The sequence below is a fragment of the Choloepus didactylus genome, chromosome 1 (assembly GCF_015220235.1).
Source record: "Choloepus didactylus isolate mChoDid1 chromosome 1, mChoDid1.pri, whole genome shotgun sequence".
NCBI lineage: Eukaryota > Metazoa > Chordata > Mammalia > Pilosa > Megalonychidae > Choloepus > Choloepus didactylus.
In genome coordinates, this window is record NC_051307.1 from 108,300,236 (window position 1) to 108,307,328 (window position 7,093).

Below are 7,093 nucleotides of genomic sequence, written 5' to 3' on the forward strand. Positions count from 1 at the left end.
AAACCCTGTGGATGGGAGTGGGTTTCTGGCTGAGGAATCACTGTGAACTGAGTAGACTCTACAGCTATTTCACAGATGAAGCTAGAAAAGGAGATGAATGGGAAAGACCTTGTATGCCATGATGCCTTGATGTGGGAGATAAGAATACGTAGTTTATAAGAAATAGGTGATCATGTCACTAAATGAGATGAGGAATTCAAGAAACAAATTTGAAGAAAGACAGGGAAGAATCTAATTTTGGACATATGAGTTTAATTATCTTCTAGACCATCCAGATATAACTATGTGGTAAATGGATGGAAACAAGGGTTACAAACTTAGGAGAGAGGTGGAAATTTTAGACCTGCATTTTTAGACCAATTTAGAGTTATATATGTATTCAACAGATTAGACCACTTTTTAACAATTAAAATAAAACTTTTTGCCACAAAAAACTATTTAAAATTTTTTCCCAGAAATTGTCTACATTATCTTTTAAAACATGATTTTACTTCATTTCTTTAAATGTCAAGTTTTCTTGAGCAAATCTATACAAGAATACAAAAATTTCATTTTAGAACTTTGTTTATATCTGTGTAACAGAGTGCCCATCAGAATACCTTCCTCTAAGCCTAACGGTTTATATTGTCCCTTCAAAATGTAAAATTATCTTTTAATTAAGTTGTCATTCTCAAAGATATTCTGGAGAAAAAAATTATGAATTAAAAAATCTATAAATTCTTCTTCACTTCTATTATAATGTAGCAATTTATCATCTAACCCGTAGTATTCTATCAACTGAGTAAGACTTAGTTTCTTGTTCTCCTCAGACATAGCTGGTTGCAACTCATAAAGCAACAGCTGGCTACAGTTTATCCACTTCTTTATTAACAGTTGTAACTGAGACAGGTCATTCTTTGATCTATACATTTTGACTAGTTTTAGCCTCCGAAGAAGGTCTTCTTTCTCCTCAACCTGCTTCACCAATTTTGCTATTTCTGCACTGAATCCTTGTTTGGGATGATTCTCATTCACAAAATCATTTTGGAGAGTAATGCATGACCCAAAACCAAGTGATTTAGATTCACATGCATTGCAATTCTTGAAATATGTGCTTTTTTCAAATTCACTGTTCAAAACTTTCTTGAAATTCCAAACAGTTTTCTTCTGTTGAAGACGTTGGCTGCTCCAAAAGGTTCTGATCATTTTCTTCATTCTCAACTTTAAGACATTTTACCACGCTATATGAGGAATTAAATGAAGATCTTGTCCTCCTTAATCGTTCTCTAAGTGTTGCGCTCATGGGTTGTTGCCTTGAACTGCTGGTATTGGGAGACTGATTCCCACATGCCTGTGGTGTGCTAGGTAACATCACAGCTGAGTCTGATGGACTTCGCATCTTGCAGATGAAATCTTGGTTTACCTCTCCCAGCCGACTGCCACCCTCCGCCATTCCCAGAATGCCCAGAAAAATCCATTTTGCATTTAGGTGGTCCAACCAACAGAAACTGGATTGAGTGAGCACACACCTCTTGCCAGCTGCAGTTCTACTGTGGTTTCTCTCCCCCCCATTACTCCCTCAGGGACCCTATTGTATTCAGCACTCCTCAGCAGCTTATGGTCCATTGTGGGTCTCTGTGGACTTGCGTTCATGTGCCTGGTTATATGTGGGGGTTTAAGTCACTGCTCTGAGTGGCTTTATAGTCTGTGTGTCCTTGCTGGGAGGTGGGAGGGATCTGGGCTGCTGCCTCTGAGCAACTCCCAAGCTGTACAGGACTGACTGAGGGGGAGGGAAAAGGATTAGCAGCAGATCAAATGTTTCATACCTGAAATTTTTCTTCTTCTTTGATTCAATATTTGCAGAGTCCTTCTCCAGTCTCTAACATCCTCCAGAGTCCTAAGCAAGTGGGATTTGTCCTTTTATTCACTGACTCTGTGGGGAGTTTTTTTTCATAGGATGTCTTATGTCACCATGTTGATGACATCACTTACTGCTCAACATTTTGAATGTAATTAACACAACTAAATTTTACATTGAAAGTGGTTAAAATGGGAAATTTCATGTTGTATGCATGTTACCACAATAATTTTTTTCAATGATCATAGCCCAAGCTCAGAACGTGGTAGGTGTGTTTCCAGAGTCATTGAACTCTGAAGGGCCAGAGACTCATGAGTGCACAGCAAACATGCACAGGAGACATCACCATGTCATCTTTTTGTTTATAAGGAGAGTACTACCTCACAAATTATGAAACACACTTGGGTCCTCATGATTGGTACATTTGTTCTCTATAGTCAAGCCAGAAAGAAAACCAAGTCAAAAGAAGTTGAGCTACTGTAATATTTCCTGTCACAGGATGCACAAATTCTCTAATTCTGAATGATCTATCCTTAAGGTCAGGTTCTTTGAGAGATGAGCAGAACACAGCCAGAGTAGTTACATGGACTCATTGTTTGATTGCCTTAGGCTTAGCCTGGTGTATTCACTTCCCTGCTGGGATGGTTTGCTGAAATCCATTGGCAGGGATGCCCTCAGCCCTGCCCAGTACTGGGTTGGGCGCTGGCAATATTCACCCCTTGACTCCCCTTTCATGCTTCCAAGGATGCCCAGCCCTTCTAACTAACATTTTCAGGTAATTGAAGACTCACTGGCTTGAGTCTGCTTTTGTCTCCTTCAGGTAATTTTGCACATTTCTGTTCTGCTCTCTAAATGTGGCTCTTACCATCTAACTCTCCCAGGGAACTCTTATCACCCTCATTTCCTGGAGCTTGGGGGTACCTCTCCATAGATGGGTATAAAATATTGAAAACAGCATTCAAGGACAAAATTGATAAAACAGAATATAATGTTTCTCTTGTTCACAGAAACAGCTCCAAAGTCTAGGACAGGGCTTTTTATGTTGTAGAGAGTCGGTAATTGTTTACTGAATAAATAGTAAGGAACAGAAACAACCAAAATGGTCAACATCGAAGAATCACTAGACAGAACATACACTTAAAAGAATATTCTGCCCATCAATAGATGAATGGATAAATAAAATGTGACACACACACACATATATACACACATACACATACACAATGGAATATTATTCAGCTTTAAAAAGGAATGAAGTTCTATTAAAATTCCCCACCTGGGAAATTCCTGATACTCTCTCAAGCATTAGGGACTCCCAATTCAATAAGCCAAGCCTTCAATCTTGAGGCCTACTCTTAGGAAACTTATTTCTGTAAGGGGAAGTTAAGCCTACTTATAGTTATACCAAAGAGTCACTTCCAGAGAACCTCTTTTGTGGTCTTTCTCTCTCTAAGCCCAACTATGAAAATAAAATCATTACCATTCCCCTTATGTGGGACATGACTTCCAGGGGTGTAAGTCTTCCTGGCAAATGGGACATGACTCCCAGGGATAAACCTGGCCCTGTCATCATGGGATTGACAATGCTTTCTTGATCAAAAGGAGGAAGAGAAATGTACCAAAATATGGGGCCAGTGGCTAAGATATTTCAAATAGAGTGGCGAGGTTATTCTGCAGGTTACCCTTATGTAAACTTCAGCTAGGTATTGCGAATTGCAAAGGTATGCCAAGCCCCAACCAACAGTATTCCTGAAAACCCTAAAGAATACCCAGGTTCTGAGACGCTATAAAGTTTCACTCACTAAGTTTATTTTTCAGAAACTTAAAACCTGCAGATTGTTCCTGGGCCGGTTTGTATATTTATGTCCCCCAGAAAAAGCCATATTCTTTAATGCATTCTTGTGGGGGCAGATGTATTAGTGTGGTTTGGCTTGAAACCTATTGGTTCAGTGTCCATGGAGATGTGACCCACCCAACTTTAGGTGATAACTCTGATTGGATTATTTCCATGGAGGCATGGCCCTGCCCTTTCAGCATGGGCCTTGCTTAGTTTACTGGAGCACTATATAGGCTCAGACAGAAGGAGCTCACAGCTAGCTGGAGCTGAGACAGACATTTTGAAGACAGCCATTGGAAACTGATGCAGACATTTTGGAGACTGCCATTTTGAAATGCAACCTGGAAGCAAGCAGATGCCAGCCACGTGCCTTCCCAGCTAACAGAGGTTTTCCAGATGCCAATGGCCTTCGTCCAGTGAAGGTACCCTTCGTTGATGGACACTTTATGGCCTTAAGACTGTTAACTGTGTAACCAAATAAACCCCCTTTTATAAAAGCCAGTCCATTTCTGGTGTTTTGCATTCTGGCAGCATTAGCAAACTAGAACAGTTCCTATGCCAGATAAGTTAAGAAACCCAGAGGTACAAGTCTCCCCCAGAACATCAATCAGTTTCATCCCTCTGCCCCATAATGTTGACACCCTTTTCATCAAGAAGAAGTTAGAATGGTCATTGCCCAAATATCCCTTAAGATTGAGAGAATGATCAAATGAGAGGGAGGAATTGTAACAGAAAAGTTAGGATTTAACAATGATTATGACCAATGAATCATTATATAGATATTTCTTTTTAGTCTCTAATGCATTGGAAGAGCTAGAAGGAAACATCTGAAATTGTGGAACTGTAACCCAAACAATACTTTGAAATTTCCTCTATATCTACTTATTAAACTGCACTTTGAAATTTATTACCTTTCTGCATATGCTATATTTCACAATAAAAAATGTTAAAAAGGAAAGGAACTACATACTATCACATGGATGAACCTTAAAGACATTATGCTAAGTGAAATAAGCCAGACACAAAAGGACAAATACTATATGATTCCACTTTTATGAAATATCTAGAAAAAGCAAATTCATAGAGATAGAAAGTGGATTAAAGGTTACCAGGGGCTGGGAAGAAGGGGAATGGGGAGTTAGTGTTTAAGGGGCACAGAGCTTCTGTTTCGGGTACTGAAAAAGTTTTGGTAATGGATGGTGGTGATGGTAGCACAAGATTGTAAATGTAATTGTTGCCACTGAATTATACACTTAAAAATGGTTAAAATGACAATTTTATGTTATCTATGAATGTAAATGTAAATTTATGTCACAATAAAAAAAAATCTCTAGCCTATACCTCTCCTGGGTTTGCTTGGATATGTGAATGAGAAACATCAGATAAACTTATTTTTAACAATCTGTTATTTAGATTTTCATATGCTATGCTCAACATGTTTTGCTTCAACCTTGAGACACCTTGTCAGGTAAAGTACCTCTAAACTTAAAACAATAGGTCCAAATTAATTTGAAAGAAAAAAGCAATAATCACATGACTGAGAGTTCAAAATATCTGAAAATACAGGGAAAGAAGTGTATTTATTGCCTACACCCTTTCCAAGTTTCCTGTAAGTTCCCAGCAGTGGGGGGCACTGGGATGCTCATTTGCCTGGTCACCTTCGGCTTGGAACTCCTGCTTCCTTATTTTATCTGGTTCCACACTGCATTGGGGCAGCCCCTGCCTTGATTTCAAAAAGTGCAGGGGGTGGGGTGGGGGGAAGCAACAACAAAATCACTTATTTAAGTCAACTTGTGTGGTAGACTTTATTTAAAATATTTGACATAATTGAAGAAGGGTTTTGCATGTCCCAACTGCAATAAACTTCATATCGATGAATAGAACCTCATTGTTCTTCAGTGTCCTTTAGCTACCCCACCTCCGGAAGGCTGGCACTGCTCACTTCTCCCCTGGAAGAGCCTCAGCCTCAGAACACACACACATCTCTTCTCTCCCCTTCCCTCCCCAATGACATCCCAACAGCAGTCTTCCCACCACATTTGGCAAAACCATATAGCCCTTCGCTCCATCCCTGAACCCACCCAAGGAGAAGATCATTAGGGCTTTTCATTTAGCAGAACCCACCCTCCTTAAAAGGCATTCCTCCCTTCCCATGAAGTTTAATTCTCTTAATCTTTCCAATAACCTTATGCAAATCCCCACCTCACCTTATCCAGAGGAAAATTGTACTCTGAGGAGTTACAAAACATGGTCCAGGGCACCAAGCTGGGAAAGGGTGGGGCCAGGTGGGGAAGCCAGGTCTATCCGGGTCCAGGGCTCAGGCTGTGGCTATCCTTCTGTAGGTCAGCTCCGGGGGAGTGGGAACCTCAAGGGGTGGGCTCACAAACTCAGAATCACGTTCCAAGGGTGACAGTTCTGTGATAAGAATGTTGATAGCACCAGGCTCTGATCCACTCATTTCCACAAGAAAGGGTCTCCGATTAGGAGCTCTGGGATCTGCATCAAGCAGCCTCCAGGGTCCCCTGTCTCCTGAGTGGTGCTGGGATGGGTATTGGGGATTGACATCTCCCTCTTTTAGGCAAGTTGGTTCGGCCACACTCTGTCCCACTCACTTTCTCTGACCCATTAGGGGCTGACCTCGCAGTCTGACCCTCAGAAGGCAGCTTACGACCCTCCTTCCCGAGTTCTTGGAAGGTACTTGGGGTTACCTTGATCAGCTATCTTCGGTGGTATTTCGTGGTACTGAGCTCATTGCTCCCAAACAGCCCCTCCCTAGCAACCCGCAGCTGCAGGTACCCAATGAGGGGATGTGGACCTTATTCTGTGAAGGACCCTCTACAATGTCACTTAAAGGGGCATCTCGCCAATCTTCACCTCTGGAGAGCATTCATTTCAGCGCATGTTCAATAAGTCAGGCAGTGGACAGGGTTTGGCATGCCCATTTTATAGAAGGAAAGGCTAAGCCTCAAGGGTGGCCATTGAGTAAATGCCAAGTCAAGTGGAAAGACACCCAAAACTCACCCCAGACCAACCTTCCAGCTGTCCCCATTCATGGGCATATCAGTGAGGTTTAGAGTCCCAACAAATCTGTTGTTCAGATATTTCAAGGTCAAGTAGCCATTGTCCACAGAGAAGCAGCCAGTATAAAGAAGGTAACAGTCTAAAATTTCCCAGGGCACTAACACTCCAACCTGGGTTCTGAAAAGGCAGTAAGAGGGGCCTGGAGATATTATCAGTGAAGGATGCCTAAGCTAAATGAAACATCATTTCTTTTCTTCTGGCTGGAATTAAAATAATTCAGTGAGGCATCTGTGATTATTTAAGGCTGATCAGAAACTGAGATTAGTACCATAATATGTCTTTGATTAAATTTTTAATGGGAAAACAATTACTATTTAACAAATTTAGGTTTGTATCAT

General features: G+C 41.0%; 1 pseudogene; it reads right to left on the reverse strand.

Moving 5' to 3' along the window:
* Nucleotides 1-645: 645 nt before the first annotated feature.
* LOC119520447 lies at nucleotides 646-1,402 on the reverse strand (annotated as a pseudogene).
* Nucleotides 1,403-7,093: the final 5,691 nt, after the last annotated feature.